Below are 20,094 nucleotides of genomic sequence, written 5' to 3'. Positions count from 1 at the left end.
TCAGAATTTCACAGAACCCGGCAGGGCCTGTGTGGGGCTGTCAGATGATGCGATCCGTCAGGGATGATTGTGTGAATTCGTAAATATTTATGAATTCACAAGTTATAAATGTGCAGCTTTAAGGAATGAGGGATTCTGTGGCTCACCAAATCACAGATTACAATGAATATTTACAGAAATCCAAATCTGTTAATGGCAGTGCTTTGTGCCTATGAAAGGGCCTTTCTCGGTATTTTCCACCTTTAAGACTGGGGGGAATGAAAGCTTTTTCAGAGAGAAGAGCAAGTAAATGAAATGCACAATCCGCCCAATCAGGGGATAAGGAAGCTCGTTCTAAAGTCGCCACTACTGTGCACATTTTTAGAGGCTGCGATGATAAGGAGGGTCAAAACCCAGCTGGTGACCCAAAAAAAGAAAAGAATGAAATCAAATACGCTTGCACGATCTTTCCAGCATACAACACGGAAGAGAAGCATGGTGGCCTAGTGGATAGAGCACAGGTCTGTGAGTCTGTAGGACCAGGATTCTAACTTTGGGTCTGCCGCTTGCCTGCTGTGTCACCTTGGGAAAAAAGACCCATTCAGCTTCAAAACCCCGAGGCAGCCCTTTGTATGGAGGGGTGACACATCACAGTCTCTGGCTTTCAAAAGGTGCGGGATCCTGCCCTTTAAAAAAATAAAAACTTCACTAAATCCTCTTCCTGACTTGAGAGTTTCTCATTAATTTTCAAAGGGACTGGGCAAGATGCTGATTTTCATCGGGCATCTTCCCGGGTCTATTTCCTTCTCCGCTCTTAGACTTCGAGCCCCATGTGGGACAGGGACTCTGTCTGACCTGAATAACCTCTATCCTCCCCAGCACTTAGAACAGTGCTTGACACAAAAGTAAGCACTCATCAAATTTAATGCTAATACTACTGATATTACTGCTATTTCATATTAATGTCTGTCGTTCCTTCTAGACTGTAAGCTCATTATGGGCAGGGAAGTGTCTGCTAATTCTACTGTACTGCATTCTCCCAAGCGCTTACTACAGTGCTCTGCACATAGAAGGGCTCAATAAATACCACTGATTGATTGACTGATATTACTATTATTACTGTTATGACGACTATTACTCTTACTATTACTACTTCTAATAATTTGATTTGTAAAACGAACAAATCATCCACTCCTCTGAAGACTTCTCTCTCCTTGTGGAAGTGAGTCCCCCTTTTTAAAAATTATTGCTACTAATTTTATTACTACTACTACTACTCAATTTGGTTTTTAAAACAAACTCAAATCGACTATTCCTAGAAGACACCTCTCTCCTAGTGGGACTCCCCATTTTTTTCTTTTTCTTTTTTTTTTTTTTTGCAGATGTTTAGTGTATGCCTATCAAAATTTCCCTTTCTGGCTTCTCAGAGGACGTTGTTCAAAATACTCCTGCCTTGCCCGATACCACAGTCTCACGTGTGAAAGAAAATGCTACTATATCTGGTAAGCAAAAGAAAGCACCGGCTTGCAAATCCTGAAAGGTAGTGGAATGACAACAAAACAACAAAAGCGTTTGTTGTGCTTTTAAGTTCTTGGGCAAACTCCCCCAAAGTAAGAAAGTCTGGGAAGCTAGTTGTCAAATAGTATCACCTACAAACACTTAAATGCCTGTAGCAAACGCCAGGCCCGCTCACCTGATTGGTTTGTCTCAGATTAGTTCCCGGATTCGAATCGCACAGTTTCACTTTGGCAGAGAAAATGACCCCTCTCCCAGTGGGAAATACCTTTCTGGCCATTTCTTTTTGTGGGGAAGAAATAATCCTGCATAATTCAGGCGTGTGGAGAGAGAGATTTACTGGGTGTTAAATCGCAAGAGTAAGCAAAGAAGGCATTTTCTACACATAGCCTGGCTTTGGAAATCAAATATGCGCCGGTGTTTTTGGGGACTGACTCTCCATATAATAATAATAATAATGATGATGATGATGATGGTATTTGTTAAGTGCTTACTATATATCAAGCACTGTTCTAAGGTCTGGGGGAGATACAAGGTTATGAGGTTGTCCCGGGTGGGGCTGACAGTCTCAATCCCCATTTTACAGATGAGGTAACTGAGGCACAGAGAAGTTAAGTGACTTGCCCAAAGTCACACGGCTGACAAGTGGTGAAGCCGGGATTAGAACCTACAACCTCTGATTGCCATGCCCGTGATCTTTCCACTAAGCCATGCTGCTTCCCTTTGTAGGCACAGGCCTCTTCCGATCCAGCATCTGTCCACCTGAAAGGGTGATATCTATGTCTAAAGGCAAGGCCGCTTAACACTGATCAGATAACAATAATAACTGATATTTGTTAAGCTCTTACTAGGAGCCAGGCACTGTTCTAAGCGCTGAGATCAGTACAAGGTGAATAGGTCCCACGTGGAGCTCACGGTCTAAATCAGAGGGAGTGAGATTAAAGCTCGGGACTTGGTAGGAGGGAGGGAGAATCCTAGTAGATAAGATTAAGGAATCGAAGGCTAAGAGAATACTTCAAAACACCAAGAACCTTTGTTCCTAAGGCGGGGAAAAAAGGACTGTCGGGAACTTCCTTTTCCCCTTGAATTCGGATGATAGATCTAGCAACTGAACACCGTCCTCCTCTCTGTACGTATCTTAGATCTCTAGAGATAAATTTTTATTTTAAATTGAGATCATTACAGGGCCAATTGAAATATCCCCTCCCTACAAGTCGTCCTTGCGTAATGAGGACGCTCCGGTAATTTCACACTGATGAAGCTGGAAGGTAGCTAAGGGCGTGATTGACGGTTCCAACTAAGTAAACAGAATCCTTGTAAAATCGCTTCCAGTGGGGAAGGAGGCTGGACTTGGCGGCGTTAGCCAGGAGGCTGTGGAAAATGGCACCGTTAAAAACCAGTCAACAACCTGTGGGGTTCTCGGAGTCTCCTCATCCGTGCGAGTCAACAACTGTGCTAAATTGAAATTGTAGAGTTGATTAAATGATGTATTTAAGCCCTCATAAAGGAAAGAAAGCCCAGGAGGGAGAGGGACAGAGGAACAGAGTGAGAGACAGAGAGAGAGAGACACACAGAGAGAGAGAAAGAAAGGGGAGGGAGAGAGGGTAGCATAATCTCGTTGCTCACCACCTCCTTCCCTTTCTCCTCCCTCTCTCCCACTCCCTCCCTCTCTCTCCTTCTCTCTCTCTCTCTCTCTCCCCTGTAATGCTGGGAGGGTTTATCTCGCCAGGAGCAGCAGGCTCAGCCACTGATCTAATCAAATTATTCAGCATTAAAAACCGCCAAGGCATTCCAGTATTTCAGCTTGCAGGGGCCCAGCTGGGATCAAATGCTAATCAACATCTCCACGATATTTATTCCCACTGTCAGTCGGCTACGTGTTTGTTTTCCGAGAACTGCATACTAAAACCGAAGGATCAAGATGAATCGGTCGAGATGGGGAGATGAGGAGCCGCCGGGCTGAAAGGACGGAGAACATCTCGGCTATGCGGGAGAAGGGGGAGGGCCGAGATGAGAGTGAACATTTTGTGGGGAGGGATGGGGGGTTTAGAGAGATGGAGGGGTTGCCGTAACGTTGATCGCAAGAGTGCAGGGTCATCAGAGCTAGTGCTGCTTTGCCCCGAAAGGTTTTCAGATAAGTGCCTCTTGTCTGCTGGGTGACCTCGGGCAAGTCACTTAACTTCTCTGGGCCTAGGTGACCACATTTGTAAAATGGGGATTAAAACTGCGAGTCCCATGTGGGACGGGGATTGCGTCCAATCCGATTAGCCTGTCTCTACCTAAGCACTTAGTAGAGTATCCAGCATGTAGTAAGCGCTTAACAAATAGCATTAAAAAAAAAAAGTGGGGACATGGTCCAGATAAGTTAGGATGGCACCACAGGGGTCCTCAACCTTGAGAAAGTGGCTTGCAGGTCTACTCAGGCGGTGCCTACCATTCATTCATTCAATCATTCGATCATATTTATTGAGGGCTTCCTGTCTGTAGAGCACTTTACTGAGGTCTTGGGAAAGTACAATACAATAAAAAACAGTGACCTTCCCTGCCCACAACAAGCTTACGCTCTGGAGAGGGGAAGATAGACATGAATACAAATAAATAAATTACAGCTATGTATGACCACACCAAGAGATGAGGGAAGCAAACACTTACCCAGGGCGTGATGGCGCAGTGGATAGAGGATGGGTCTGGGAGTCAGAAGGTCATGGGTTCCCGGCTCCGCCGCTGGTCTGCTGTGTGATCTTGAGCAAGTCGCTTTACTTTGCTGTGCCTCAGTTATCTCATCTGAAAAATGGGGATTGAGACCGTGAGCCCCATGTGGGGCAGGGGCTGTGTCCAACCCAATTGCTTGTGTCTACCCCAGTGCTTAGTACAGTGCTGGGCACATAATAAGTGTTTAACAAATACCTTTATTATGGTTATGATTACTCCCCTACTTCAAGCTGGGGGAGTACTTCTCAGCACCTTCTGCCTCAATATATGCTAGGTCCTCTCAGCTACTTCCCATCAACTGCATGTTGAGTTCTTTCACCTCCTACTCCTGCACTGCACTTTGGGTCCTTTCAACTCCTGCTCCCCAAAGGCATGCTGCTCCCCCAAGGCATGCTGCAATCTCTCAGCACCTTCTCCTCCAGTGCATGCTGGGACCCCTTGGTCCTCTCCCCTCAATGCGTGGGCTGGATCATTTCAGTACTTATTCCCCCAGTGCCTGCCGGGTCCACCCAGAAATACACTGCCAGTGGATGGAGTCCTCCAAAGTCAATGACCGACAAGCCTGAACCCTGCCACCTTGTCTTGAAGACTGAGAGCTGGTGCAATGGAATAGATTTGAGCAGTCAAAGTTTGTGGGGTGCTCTCTCACCCTTGTGCATCGTGTTCCCGCTGGGTCCCAGAGCACCATGAGTGAGCCAGTGGCTGGGAGCACTTCATGCCGAGGGAGACTGACACAGAAAAGTACATCCAAAACCCACTTCCGGCCCAAGCGTCACCTCTGGGCCGGGTTTTACCAGGGGAGCCCCTGTGGGTCTGGTCGGCCACCTCAGCCAGTTGTTGTCAGGGTTCTCAGAAATCAGCTCTCAGATGAGAAGATGGGGCCGGGGGTGGAAGAGACCCCCCCGCAACCTGCCCCACCTTGCAGAACTTCAATGGGCTAATCATGCGCAGTGGTGCTGTTAGGTCACGTGAGATGATGACGATGGATTACTGTGACCCTGGCTTCAGTTCGAAACCCAGGCTGGGAAGAGGAGGAGGAGGAGGAGGACAAGGAGAAGGCGGACAAGGAGGAGGAGGAAGAGAACAAGGAGGAGGAGGAGGAGGAGGAGGATGAAAAGGAGGAGGAGGATGAGGAGCAGGAGGAGGAGGAAGAGGAGAAGGAGGAGGAGGACCAGAAAGAGAAGGAGGAAAAAAGAGCATAAGATTCATAACTGAGGACAAGGGCAAAATTATCTCTGTCCCATTTCTAATATGATCTGCTGATTCGACAGTCGGCTTCGTCCTCCGATGATAGCCATCTGAACGGTGGAAGCCTAATTAATTTCCCTTTGTTTTTCAGAGTTTCATTTTTAAATTACAGTCTTCCCTCCTCTCTAATAAATACTCAACAATTAAAGCTTTTTTTTCCCAAAGTGTGATTCTAACATCTCAATGTCCCTCCCTCCTGACACCTCCCTTGCCATAAACAAATGCGAAAAAACTGCTTTTGAAGCCCCAGATGCCATTAGCCACTTAAAATCCCATAATTATCATCCTATCATGGGCCTGTTAACGAGCAGTAAAAATAAGGCCATTGAATATGGTAATTTATTCGTAAATTAGCCTAATGAGAATAGGTTTCAGACACTGTTTACTTTCTGGCTGCCTGTTCCCATTGCCAAGCTGGCTGTGCTGGGAGGGGGCGAGCAGCCTGTCAGGTATATACATGCAGAACTTCTTCCTGGGGGCTCACACAGCTTCCAGCTTGAATGGAGGAGATTTGTTAAATTAATAAGTGATTCTGCATTTTCCACTACATTAGGGCTTGGTGCTCCAGGACTGCTTCTCATCTCTTGTGTTCTTGTTCCCGGCTTTTGGCCAACATCTCCCCAACCCACCCCGCACCTGGTTTTTCCCTTTTTTCAAAATTTCATTTTCGTCCTTCCGTATCTCCCGATTGAATGATGGGGAGCTCCGGAATGACAAACATCCTCTGACGTCTCTCCACCGCTCCCGTTTACACCACGCTCCGCTACTTTGGCTGCTCAACGCTGCAGTGGGAGGACGAGCGGGGCAGGCTGGGCTAGAACTCCATGTGGGAGGGCAAGTGGAGCAGGTTGGGAGGCTGGGATAGAAATCCATGTGGGAAGGAGGCTGGGACAGATCTCCTTGTAAGAGTGCAGGACAGCAGGTTGGGAGAGAACTCCATGGGAGAGAGTGAGCAGAATTGGCTGGGAGAGAACTCCACATGGGAAGGAGCAGGGCAGGCCGGGATAGAACTCCACGTGGAAGGGCGGGCACAGCAGGCTGGGATAGAACTCCATGAGGGAGGGAACAAAGCTGGCTGTGATAGAATTCAATGTGAGAGGGCAAGCAGAACAGGCTGGGAAAGAACTCCACGGGAGAGAATGAGCAGAGGAGTTTGGGACAGAACTCCAATCAGGAGGGTGCGGAGCAGGCTGGGGTAGAACTCAACGTGGGAGGGAGCAGAGCAAGCTGGGGAAGAATTTCACATGGGAGAGAGAGCACAGCTGGTTGGGATAGAACTCCTCGCCACTGTTCCCTAAACCGGCCTTCTTTCTCTTTCCTAGAGACTGCTGCTGGTGGATTTTTGCCATTTTTCTTCCCTCCTAACATACTGATCTCCAGTGCAGCTCCTAGGCTAGGCAGAGCACTCATATTCCTGCTCTGAATGACCAACAACTGGCGTTTCTTGCGTACTTAATTTGTGTAGAGCACTAACCTAAGTTTAAGCACTTGGGATAGTCTGATTCTTTCCAAGTGCTTAGAACAGTGCTCTGCACATAGTAAGCACTCAGTAAATACTATTGAATAAATGATACAATAGAATTCCCTGCCCACTAGGATCTTACAGTCTACTGAAGACAGAGCACTGTACTAAGCATATGGGAGAGAATAAAAGAGATGATAGACATGATCCCTACCTTCAAGAAGCTTACAATCTACTCTGTGCCAAGTGCTATAACTAAGCACATGGGAGAGTACCAAAGAATTGGAAGACCCGATCCCTATTCTCAAAGCTTACAGTCTACTGTGTGCAGAGCACTGTACTGAGCCTGGGGGAGACTATAAACTTGTTGTTAAGTGATTACAGTGTGCCAGGCATTGTCCTAAGTGCTGAGGTAGATACAAGCTAATCAGGATGGGCACAGTCCCACATGGGGCTCACAGTCTTAATCCCCATTTTCCAGATGAGGGAACTGAGGCCCAGAGATTTGCCCCAAGGCACCCAGCAGACAAGTGGCAGAGCCGGGATTAGAACCCAGGTCCTTCTAACTCCCAGCCGGTGCTCTATCCACTAGGCCACTCTGCTGTGGGCAGGCAATGTGTCAACATGTCTGTTATACGGGCCAAGATCCTCCTAGCCTTCCAGGGATGTGCTGGACTTATCTGCTTTCTATTTCACTGACTCAGTCCATAGGTGGTATTTACTGAGGACATCTTATATGCGGAACACTGTCCTAAGCACCTTAGTGCCTAGTATTCATTCATGTTTATGGAGCTTTTATTGTGTGCAGAGCACTGTACTAAGCATTTGGGAGAGTACAATATACCAATAAACTGACACATTCCCGGCCCACAATGAGTGTATAATCTAGAGGGGGAGACAGACATTAATGGAAATAAAATTCCAGATATGGACTAAGCACTGTATTAAACCACACATTCCTTGTCCATGGTTTCACTGAATTTCTAAATTTGCTATCCTTCTATCAGAAGTTTATTTTAGGTCTGTCTCCTCTGCTAGATTGTAAGCTTGCTGAAGGTAGTGATTGGGTTTACTACCTTTATTGTTCTTTAGCCAGTGCTTAGTACAGTGCTCTACACACAGTACATGGTAAATGCCATGAGAGCAGAGGTCATGGAGGCGCTCAATCCAGTGCACAGAGCATGGGGCTGCGAATCACAAGGACCTGGATTCTAATCCCAGCTCTGCCATGTGTCTGCTGTGTGTCCTTGGGCAAGTCATCTCACTTCTCTGTGCCTCAGTTTCCTCAACTGTAAAAAGGGGATTGATCCTACTCCCTCCCATTTAGACTGTGAGCCCCATGTGGCTTTGTCCCTGCTGAAAAATGTGTATCTACCCCAGGATTTACCCTCTTAGGGTCACAGCTGGAGAGTTTCCAGTACTCTACCAGTCTCGGCTACGGGAGGGAGAGTCAAGCAGAGGCCTGTCCATTCCATTTCTAGCTTGGCCAGTGGCTAGCGAATGGAAAGCCATCTGCTACAAATTAAAACTCTCCCATGCTGGGCAACAGCGGCATGAGAGAGAGTCGAGGGCAGAGACTCAAATTTAATGCGTGGAAGGAGGCAATGGTAAACCACTTCTGGATTTCTACCAAGAAAACTCTCTGGATCCCCTACCAGAACGATTGCAGATGGAGGTGGGGCGTTCTGGGAAAGATATGTCTGTGGTGTCACTGTGGGTTGGAAATGACTCGACAACATAAGACAAGATGCCAGCACTTAGAAGAGTGCTTGATAGATAGTAAGTGCTTTAGAAATATAATAATGATAATAATAATGATGATTGATCACTAATTGCCTCTCGACCCCACCGCACGGTTGGGGACTTAATAGAGGGATGGGTTACTATCACCGACTCAGGACTCCCCCAGTTGACCAGAAGCTCACTGAGGGCAGGGAGCAGGATTCTCCCAGTTGCTTAAAACCGCACTGAGCATTGAGGAGGCACGTGATATATACCACTGATGAACTGACTGATTGAATATGGCCCAAGTCAGGGGGCAAATCCGTTGCCAATTATGTGATCAGGGCCTTCGTCGCCTCACTATGAGGTAAAATGCCAATGCGAGTTCCCTCCCCGAAGACGCCAGAACCAACAGCGATGATGGTTGGAGACAGCGTGGCCTAACGGAGAGAGTACAGGCCTAGGAGTCAGTCAGTGGGTCAGTCGATCGTATTTATTGAGCACTCTCCATGTACAGAGCACTGTATTCATTCAATAGATTTATTGAGTGCTTACTATGTGCAGAGCACTGTACTAAGCGCTTGGAATGAACAAGTCGGCAACAAATAGAGGCAGTCCCAGCCGTTTGACGGGATTACAGTCTGGAAAGGACGAGAGAACAATAAACAGACACATTCCCTGCCCATAACGAGCTCACAGTCTAGACGAGGGGAGGAAGACATTATTAGAAATAAATTACAGATATGGACAGAAGTGCTGCACATAAAGGAGTCAGGGGACCTGAATTCTACTCTTGTTCTGCCACCAGCCTGCTGGGTGACTTTGGACCAGGTGTTTTAACCTGTCTTTGCCTCAATTTCCTCATCTGCAAAATGGGGATTAAGACTGTGACCCTCCCCTTTAGATTACAATCCCCATATAGGATGGAGAATGTGTCCGGTCTGATTCTGTCTGATTCATCCCAGAGCTTAGGTTCAGAGCCTCGGGATACAGGCAGAGCTTAATAAAGACTGCACTAATAATTATTACTCATTAATTGAGGCCCATCCAGTGGTGGAGACCAAATCCACTCCCTCGGCAGAGGCTGGGGACCCCAGCTCAGGGACAGAGAGTCAGATTTGGGGAAAAATCCTTTCCTGTAGATGAAACAGAAAGCAATCTGGGAGGTTTCTCGCCCACGGATGCAATCTCTTGCACAATTTGACTTCTCCTGCTACATAGATTCTGTCAGACTTACATCTTCGGGGGCATTTTCTCCCCCTCAATCCCTCTGTTCCCTCCCTCTGTCACAAGCAGTGGCTTTTTGAGGATAATGGAGTTGAGGTTTCTGACCAAGTCCCGACCAAAACGCAGTTCGCAATGCACTTGAAAAGGAAAATGTCTTCCAAATCTACTGAAGAATGAAAAATGACTTGGGCGAGTTTATAACTGTTGATTTAGCAACCAGGGTCTCCCATGCTCAGACGCCGGTTCTCTGGAGATTTTCCTCAGGCATTAATTCACTCCCTCTCTCAGAGTGCAAAGAAATAGGCCCTTCCAAATCTATTCGGCAGTGCATTAGCTTAGAGGCCTGTAGGAAAAGGGATAGTGTGTGCTCCCAATCTACATTCTTCGGTTCCAAGGAGGGTTTGCAGGGGGTGAGGGACCAGATTAGAATCACTGGACCAAACATCAACTGTCAGAGAACGCCATCTTGAGAAACCAATCCATTTCCAGCCTCATGAGACTCAGTCATTGGTCAGCAGCTCTCAGGAGGGCATCCCGAAACGCATCTTATAATAATAAATGTGGTATTTGTTAAGCGCTTACTATTTGTCGGGCACTGTACTAAGCGCTAGGGTGGATACAAGCAAATCTGGTTAGACCCAGTCCCTGTCCTACATGGGGCTCACAGTAATCCCCATTTTACAGAAGAGGGAACTGAGGCTCAGAGAAGAGAAGCAATTTGCCCAAGGTCACCCATCAGGTGAGTGGAGGAGCCAGGATGAGAACCCAGGTTCTTCTGACTCCCAGGCCCATGCTCTATCCACTAGGCAACACTGCCTCTGGGTTCATCTGAACCCTACAGGAACCGGGGAGACCTGGCGGAAGGGGAGCAGGAGGTAAAATTGACAGATCCATTCACCTCGTCTCCTCTCAAAATCTACCCAGCCCACTCGTGCTTCCAACCCCATCCCTTCATACCTTTATTAAAACTTTCCCCCTCCCTTCTTCCCTCCTTGACTGACAACTTCAACCATTTGCTTTCCAGTGACTTCTTCCCCAATGCTTTCTAACACACTGAAGTATCCCCCATCCTAAAAAAACCTCTCCCTCGACCCCGTCTTTTCACCCCATCTCCCTCCTATCATTCTTCCCCAAACTCCTTGAGAGAGTTGTCCACTACCCCCGCCTCCACTTCCTCTTCTCCAATTTTCTCCTTAATCCCTCCAATCTGGTTTCGATTAGACTGTAAGACCGTCAAACGGCAGGGACTGTCTCTATCTGTTGCCGACTTGTTCATTCCAAGCGCTTAGTACAGTGCTCTGCACATAGTAAGCGCTCAATAAATACTATTGAATGAATGAATGGTTTCTGCCTGCTTTGCTCCCCGGATAGAGCCCTCTCTAAAATGACCAATGACCTTCTTATCATCAAACCTGATGGCCTCTACTCCATCCTAATCCTCCTTGCCCTCTCAATGACTTTGAAACTGGAACTTTATCCAACCTTGGGTTCACTGACACAGTCCTCTCCTGGCTTTCCTCCTATCACTCTCCCTGTTCCTTCTCATTCTCTTTCATGGGCCCCTCCTCTGCCTCCTACTCTCTGACAGTGGGAATTCCTCATGGTTCAGTTCAGTGTCTCCCTCTATTCTCCAACTACACCCACTCCCTTGGAGAACTCACTGACAGCATGGCTTCGAGTACCATTTTTATGCAGATGACTCCCAAATCTACATCTCCAAGTCCGACCTCTCTCCTTCTCTGCAGGCTTGCATTTCCTCCTGCCTTCAAGACATCTCTGTCTGGATATCCCGCTGACACAAACAAAACATGTCCAAAACAGAACTTATCTTCCCACCCAAACCCTGCCCTCCCTGCCTTTCTCATCGCCGTAGACGGCACCACTATCTTCCCTAACTCAGAAGCCGGTAACTTTGGCGTGGTCCTCGACTGCTCTCTCATGGTGCTCAAATATTCTATCTGCCACCAGATCCTATTGTTTCTACCTACACGGCATTGCTTAAATCTCCTTTCGTCTCCATCCCAACTTCTAACATACTAACCCAACCACTTATCCCATCCTGCCTTGACTACTGCATCCACTTCCTCGCTGACCTCCCTGCCTCCTGTATCTCCTACTCCAGTTCAAACTTTGCTCTGTTGTCCAGATCATTTTTCTAAAAAAAAATTCAGTCCATATCTCCCCACTCCTTAAGAATGTCCAGTGATTTCCCATCCACCTTCAAATCAAAAGAGAAACTACCTACCATCAGTTTTAAAGCACTCAATCTGGTAACCCTATTTTACCTTATCTCCTTGATGTCTTACTACAGCCCAGCCTGCACACTTCACTCCTCTCCTATAGCGCCAGCTTGCCGACCACACCCCGATCTTGTCTATCTCACTGCCGACCCCTTTCCCATGTACTACTTCTGACCTGGAACTCCCTCCCTTTCCATATATGCCATATCACCACTCTCTCCACCTTGAAAGCTTTATTAAAATCACATCTTCTCCAAGAGGGCTTCCCCGCTTAAATCCTCTTTTCCCCAACTCACTCGCCATTCTGCATTGCCTATGCATTTGGATCTGTACCCTTTGGGCATTTAGTTTTCATCCCACCCTCAGTCCCCCCTCACTATGTGCAAATTATTCATATTTATGCCTGTCTCCCTGCTAGAATGTAAGCTCACTGTGGCCAGGGATTATGTCTGCAAACTTTGTCGTATTAATATGGTGCTCTGCACACAATAGGCACTCAATAAATACAATTAATTGATTGAATGATTGACCCCTCTATGAGTTGAATTTACTGAGCTCTTCCTGGTTACAAAGCCGTATACAAAGTGCTTGTACCATGGAGAAATCAAAAGATGCAGTCCCTGCCCTCAGTTGGCTGACAATTAAATGGTATGGGGTAAGAAGGAGACAAGGAATTGCCAAGTTTTGCAAACACCAGGGGTGAGAGGAAAAACAAGGGCTTAACAGGTATTAGTGATGTTAATTATAGTCCTCCTTAAGTGCTGGCTATGTGCCCAGCACTGTGCTGAACCCTAGGATAGTCACAGGAAATCAGATATGATACAGTCCCTGTCACACACTAAGACGCAGGGGAACAAGCAATTAGTTCCCATTTTACAGATGAGGAAACTGAGGCCCAGGAAAGCTAAATGGTTTGCCCAAAGTCACAAAGAAAGTAAGTAAAAGGACTCAGGTCTCCTGACTCCTAGTCCTGTACTATATTCACTAGACCACGAGTAAGTCAAGAAGAAATGGCTGAAAAAGTCATTTGAATATTCAATATGTGAATATGTCACGAGTACTTTCTATAAATGTATATTTGTGATATACAACATACATAGCAGAGTATTTTTACTGTTATTTTGTAAGCCTTATGAGGGCAGGGATCATGTCTATTTATTATTTCTATTGGACTCTCCCAAATGCTTAATACAGTGTTCTGTACATATTAGGCGCTCAAATACGATTATCTACTGCCTCAGCCACTGTGGAGGATGTCGAATGGCTTGAGCCCTATAGAAATGTATGCATGCCCACTACTATATAAATAGGAAGTATAGTAATGTCTGTCTCCCCCTCTAGATTGTAAGCTTATTGCGGGCAGGGAATGTGTCTGTTTTATTAATACATTGTAATCATTAAGTCAATCGTACTTCTTGAGCACTTACTATTGTGCAGAACACTGTACTAAGACTGAGGGAGAGTACAGTATAACAGAGTTGGTAGATACATTCCCTGCCCATAATAAGCTTACAGTCTAGAGGGGGAGACAAGCATTAATATAAATTACAGATAAGAGAGAAGCAGTGTGGCTCAATGGAAAGAGCCCGGGCTTGGGAGTCAGAGGTCATGGGTTCGAATCCCAGCTCCGCCACTTGGCAGCTGTGTGACTATGGGCAAGTCACTTCACTTCTCTGGGCCTCAGTTCCCTCATCTGTAAAATGGGGATGAAAACTGTGAGCCCTATGTGGGACAACCTGATCAACCTGTATCTCCCCCAGAGCTTAGAACAGTGCTCTGCACATAGTAAGCGCTTAACAAATACCAACATTATTATTATTATAAGTGCTTTGGGGCTAAATGAGGGGATGAATAAATGGAGCAAGTCAGTGATGCAGAAGGGAGTGGGAGAAGAGGAAAGGAGGGCTTGGTCAGGGAAGGCTTCTTAGAGGAGATGAGCCTTAAATAAGGCTTTGAAGGGTGGGAAGTTAATTGTCTGTCAGATATGAGGAGGCAGGGCGTTCCAGGCCAGAGGCAGGATGTGAGCTAGGGATCAGCGGTGAGACAGACCAGGTAGAGGTACAGTGAGAAGATTAGCATTATAGGAGGGAAGTGTGAGGGCTGGGTTGTACACAGTAGGAGAGCAGTGAGGTGAGGTAGGAGGGGGCAGGATGATTCAGGGCTTTAAAGCCGATGATTAGGAGTTTCTGTTTGATGCCGAGGTGGAGGGGCAGCTACTGGAAGTTCTTGAGGAGTGGGGAAAAATGGCCCCATTCTTCCAGTTGTACTCTCCCAAGTGCTTAGTATAGTGCTCTGCACACAGTACGGGCTCAAAAAATACAACCGATTGATCGATTAACAAATACCATTATAATAAAGAGGAACCCTGCCCTCAAGGAGTATATAAATCTACCATGTGCAGAGCACTGTACTAAGCACTTGGGAGAGGGAAATAGAGTGAGTAGACAAAATTCCTCCTCTCACAATCTACTGGGAGTAGAACACTGTACTGAACACTTGGAAGAGGCCTAAAGAGTTATTAGAAATGAGACCAACCCCTCAACAACCTTACAGTCGGGTCGGGGAGGGAAGGCGGAGGAAGGACTCAGAGGAGATGGCAACTCATCTGCCTCAGAACCATTTCATGGAATAGAAAAATCAGTTAATATCTCTCCCATCCCAAACAGCCTGCCTTCTAAAGTTAATTCTTTCCACACCTCCCACAGACAGAAAAAACTCCATCAAATGGAAGCCCAGCCCATTCCCATATTCAAGGCCCTGAAATCTTCTTGAACCCTCTTTATCTCCACTGGGTTCATTTGAGACCTTCACAGTTTTCTAAAAGACCTGTTTATCCAGGATGTTGGAGGTATGTGCATTTTTTTTTACGGGCTTGGACCAAAGGAGTCATAACTAGAACGGAGTAGCCATTGGCAGTTGCATTACAACACCTTTAGGGGTTTGGGAGCTGACCCTACAAATAGCTCATCTAGGAGAATGAGGCTACCAAATTTGGCCTTTAAGTCTGCTGGAGTTATTTGAAGGCAGTTAATCATTCTTGAAATTTAATGAGTGTTGTATCTGCAAATATCAGTTAAGGAAAGCTGAGAAGAAGCATGATTTAGTGGATAAACCCAGGACCTGGGTTCTAATCCCAGCTCTGCCGCTTGCCGCTCTGTGACCTTGCGTAAGTCACTTCACTTTGCAGGGCCTCAGTTACCTCATCTGTAAAATGGGGATGAAGACTGTGAGCTCCATGTGGGACATGGACTGTGTCCAACCTGATTACCTTGTATCTACCCCTGCACTTAGAACAGTGCGCTTAGTAAGTGCTTAGCTAATACCATAAAAGAAAAAAAAAAAGGAAAAGTAAAGGTCCTGTGAGAAATGCATCCCTTCACTTGGTAGCTATTATCCTTGCCCACAAGAGCTTACAATCTATTGCCCACAAGAGCTTACAATCTATTGCATGCAAAGCACTGTATTAAGCCCTTGGGAGAGTACAAAAGAGTTAGTTTTGTAGGTTCTATCACTCCCCTCAAAGATCTGAGATACTAGAGGGGGAGACAAACCTTAAATAAAGGTAGGTAGGTGGAAGGAGGCCAAGTGGCTTTGGAGGTGGTTTTCCTCTGTATTTACTTCATACGTTGTCAGCATCCCACTTGCTGCCATTAAATACACCGTCAGCATCCCACTTGCTGCCGTTAAACCTCTTTCCAAAATAATAACAATGCTATTTATCGACCAGTTACTATGATATGAGCCAAAGCACTGAGCTGAGCGCTGGAGTAGGAACAGTGTCATCCAATCAGACTGTCAATCCGATCCCATCTCTGTCTCAAGCATGGGCTTCTGGTGTAAGAGGGAGGAAGAAGCAGGTATCTTAACCCCACTTTACACCCGAGGAAATATAATGATCAGGGGATCTAAAGCAGAGCCCCTAATTCCCAATCTAAAGAAACGGAAAGAGACTCCAGGCCAAGAAGCCAACCATTTCGTCTCTAAAATCGCAGCCGGAACGGCCCGTCTCCAGTTCGTTTCCCGAGGAGGAATTTGGCTAGGGGGAAATAGAGTATCGAGACTCCCACTTGAATTGGGCCCTGACCCATTCCTTCTGCTCGGCCTGTCTTCCCATAATTCCTTGGAGGTGGTCTCGCTCCTCCATTTGTCTCTGAATCTTCCTAATTCAATTACCGCTGGCTTCCTTACCGGTGATCCCGGTCTCATCCGAGAACAGCTTAAGGCGCCCAGGAGCCGCTGGGGCTCGGGGCCATTCTCTCTCCGCTAAAATGGTCCCGTTCTACTATTACTTCCTTGGGATGGAGATTCCGAACGCTGTGTGTCAAACCACTTCCCAGCAGTCTCACAGTGTGAGAGCGATTGAGGTCAGGAGATGCGGACAACCTCCCCGTCAGCGCAAGTGTCTTCCTCAGGCTGGTGACGTGCAATCTAGCGGCGGGGAGGTCACCTCTGTGGGAAACTATCCCTCCAGCTGCTGAGCTGAGAACCAAATTGCAGCTTTAGAGGATAATCTTGTGGAACACATTGAAAATCGCTCCCTAGGTAATAAATGGTTAACAAAAGGAGCTGCTACCGTTCGGGATAAACAGGCGTCTATTGACTGGAAATAAGGGCCCCTAGTAGGGCCAGGAATAAAGCGGGGGTTATTCTGTCTGTGGGAGTTGGTGAAAAGCATCAACTTGGGGGGTGGTGGGGTAGGACTAAGGCCCTCCCCCCAAACATATCCAAGGCTCCACAGGACAAGGTAGTGGATTCCACTCTGCCTAGTCTAACTTCACCCCAAAGCAGCAGGTGTTTGTTGGGACAGAAAACCACAGAGCCTTTTCCCGATATGAGGGTCCTCGCCTCCGTGACTTTGATTTGAGATCGGATCGGCAGTGCTGTCCTTTTTCCTTTCCCCTTTCTCTCTCTGGATCTTTGTCCACACACAATTCAGTGGCCTAGCCCTGAGACATCGCAGGGCGGGAGGAAGGGGAGGAAGAGAGAAGGAGGGACACATGGAGGGAGGGAGGCAGAAAAGGAAGGGGGGAGAGAATAGGAGGGAAGGGGGAGGAGAGAGAAAGCCCCTCTTGGAAGATTTTTTTTTTCCACCGTGGGGGAAAAACAATGTTCTTTGTTATCAAAAGGCTTGAGTGACATTGGCAATGGAGTCCTTGCTCTCTCTCTCTCTCTCTCTCTCTCTCACACACACACACACACACTCACTGAACCAATCCCCCCTCCCCCAACCCCAACACAATTTTAAACTACAGAATAGACCTATCTATCAGATACCAGAGCAGGGTGAAATAGCTAACCAGGCACTGTGAGGAGGAGAAGGAACTAGAGAAGGAGGAAGACAATGAGGCTGTGGAGGAGGAGGAGGAGGAGGAGGAGGAGGAGGAGGAGGAGGAGGGAAGAAGAAGGAGGGGGAGGTGGGAAGGGACCAGAGAGGAGGAAGAGGAAAAGGAGGGGAATGGGCAAGAGAGGAACCATATGAGCATTTGGAAAAAAACTTTATAAACATTTGGGGGCCTATGGGGAGAGGAATGAGGTGACAGTGGGCTTAGCTCTCGATACTTAGAATCCTGCGTGGGCTTCTGGCTGCCTTTACCCTGTCTTAAGCTTGTGGACATCCTCATTTAATTCAAACCTGAAAGTAACTAGCCTTCGAGAAGGACATGTTTCCGGGGTTGACGAGAATGGAGGAAGCATTAAGGTCAATGGCTTTGAAGGAAACGTCCTCTTTTCGCTATCTCTTCTCAAATCCCTGACTTAAGGGGTGGGCACTTTCTGGGAATGGATAAAGGATTAAAAAAAAAAAAGCCTCCAGCTTTTTCTCTCTTCGTCCCTGCTAGCTCCAATAATTTGCCAGTTTTAACAGATTTGATGGCAGCACGTTAGTTTGGATCAACTTTTCTTATGTACTCTGCACGGCAAAAACATTTTCTTCTCCTCAGACTTTCTGTTTGCCCATTAATATGCAGCCCATTTTCAGATGCCTAATGACTGTTCAAATTTCTTTCTGCTCCTATAAAATGTTGTTGTTGTGATTAAGGGTGGCACGGTGCTTCCGAGGACAAATATACCCAAGCCATAAAAAGGACAATTAATTCTTTAAAAAAGGGAGAATGGATGGGATGTTTACTGGAAGCAAGAGAATAAAATGGCTATTACTGACGTGCAGCTTGAAGGGCTGGTTGAGTGGAAGTCTTCTGTCCTGTCAGTTTCAAAGACAAGGCATCACCCAGATTCAGAAATTCCCGAGGGAGTGGTCTTGCACTGCAGATTCTGACGTTCCGCCACTTTCTGCCAGCCCCCCAGAGCTGGGCAAAGGGGAGATTTATTTTCCTGTCAGCTAATTGTATTTATTGAGTACTTACTGTGTGCAGAGCACTGTATTAAGCACTTGGGAGAGATGTAGTGACAAAACAGACATATTCCCTGCCAACAATAAGCTTTTAGTCTAGAGGGGGAGAGAGACATCGATAGAAATGAATAAATTAGATATGAACATAAGTGCTGGGAAGGGGGTATGAATGAAGGGAGCAAGTCACGATGATGCAGAAGGGAGAGGGAGAAAAGGAAAGAAGGATTTAGTCAGGGAAAGCCTCCTGGAGGAGATGTGCTTTCAATACGGCTTTGAATGCAGGGGAAAGGCATTGTCTGGCTGGTTCTCTGTAGCCCTGGCTCCAACCTCTGTGGTGGGAATCTGTTTGCTTGCTCTGCTCCACCTCATGTTGGTGCTTAACTTCCACAATAGCCTTAAGGATGCCCTACTTTCCATCTGGGGATATGTCGCTCATGCGGTATCAATCGATCAGTCGATCGATAGATCAAAGAGCAGGGAAGGTGTCTACCAACTCTGTTATATAGTAATCTCCCAAATGCTTAATACAGTGCTCTGCACACATTAGCAGCTCGATAAATACCACTGATTGAGTAGTATGCAATATGTGCCTGGTTTGTATTGTGAGTGATACAATAAAGGAGCTAGACATGATCCCTGCCCTCAAGGAGCTTACAATCTACTCTGAGCAGAGCATGTAGTAGGTGCTTGGGAGAACCCAATAGGGTTAGTGGAAACAATAACTACCCTCAAGGAGTTTCCAGTCTACTGAGGGCAAAGCACTGTACTGAGCACTGTACTAAACACTTGGCAGACCCCAATAGATTTAGTAGATGCAATTCCTGTCTGCAAGGGAGCTTACAGTCTAATCAATAAATGGCATTTACTGAGTGCATACTGTGGGCAGACCCTCTCAGAGTCGCACCTGGAGACTTTCCAGTGCTCGACAACGGGAGGGAGAGACAAGCAGAGAACATATCCAGTCCATTCCTAGGTTGGGCAGTGGCTATATGTTGGTATTTGTTAAGCGCTTACTATGTGCAGAACACTGTTCTAAGCGCTAGGGGGGGATACAGGGTAATCAGGTTGTCCCACGTGGGGCTCACAGTTAATCCCCATTTTACAGATGAGGTAACTGAGGCACAGAGAAGTTAAGTGACTTGCCCACAGCCAAACAGCTGACAAGTGGCAGAGTTGGGATTCGAACCCATGACTTCTGACTCCCAAGCCCGGGCTCTTGCCACTGAGCCAACCCTAGCCCACATCCTGCCTCTGGCCTGCAACACCGTCCCTCCTCAAATCCAACAGACATTGACTCTCCTCCCAACCCCATTTAAAGCTTTACTGAAGGCACATTTCCTCCAAGAGGCCTTCCCAGACTAAGCCCCTCCTTTCCTCTTCTCCCACTCCTTATCGCCCTGACTTGTTTCCCCGAGTTCTTCCCCGCTTCCAGCCCCCTAGCCCCCCAGCCCCACAGCACTTATGTACATATCTGTCATTTATTTATTTGTATTGATATCTGTTGCCCTCCCTCTAGACTGTAAGCTCACTGTGAGCAGGGAATGTGTCTGTTTATTGTTATATTGTACTCTCCCAAGGACTAAGTACAGTGCTCTGCACATAGTATAGTGCTCAATAAATACTATTGAATGAATGAAGCT

The 20,094-nt window shown here is 46.8% G+C and overlaps 1 non-coding gene across 1 annotated transcript; it reads left to right on the top strand.

Annotated features, from left to right (window-relative positions):
- The first annotated feature begins 8,301 nt into the window (after nt 1–8,301).
- LOC114806244 lies at nt 8,302–8,439 on the top strand. The gene has a single exon (XR_003754279.1). It is a non-coding gene; the product is annotated as a small nucleolar RNA SNORA7 (small nucleolar RNA).
- The last annotated feature ends 11,655 nt before the right edge of the window (nt 8,440–20,094 follow it).

The sequence above is a fragment of the Ornithorhynchus anatinus genome, chromosome 21 (genome assembly GCF_004115215.2).
Source record: "Ornithorhynchus anatinus isolate Pmale09 chromosome 21, mOrnAna1.pri.v4, whole genome shotgun sequence".
In the NCBI taxonomy this organism is placed as follows: Eukaryota; Metazoa; Chordata; class Mammalia; order Monotremata; family Ornithorhynchidae; genus Ornithorhynchus; species Ornithorhynchus anatinus.
The sequence above is the reverse complement of the archived record's forward strand: the minus strand, read 5'-3'. Positions and strand labels throughout refer to the sequence as shown.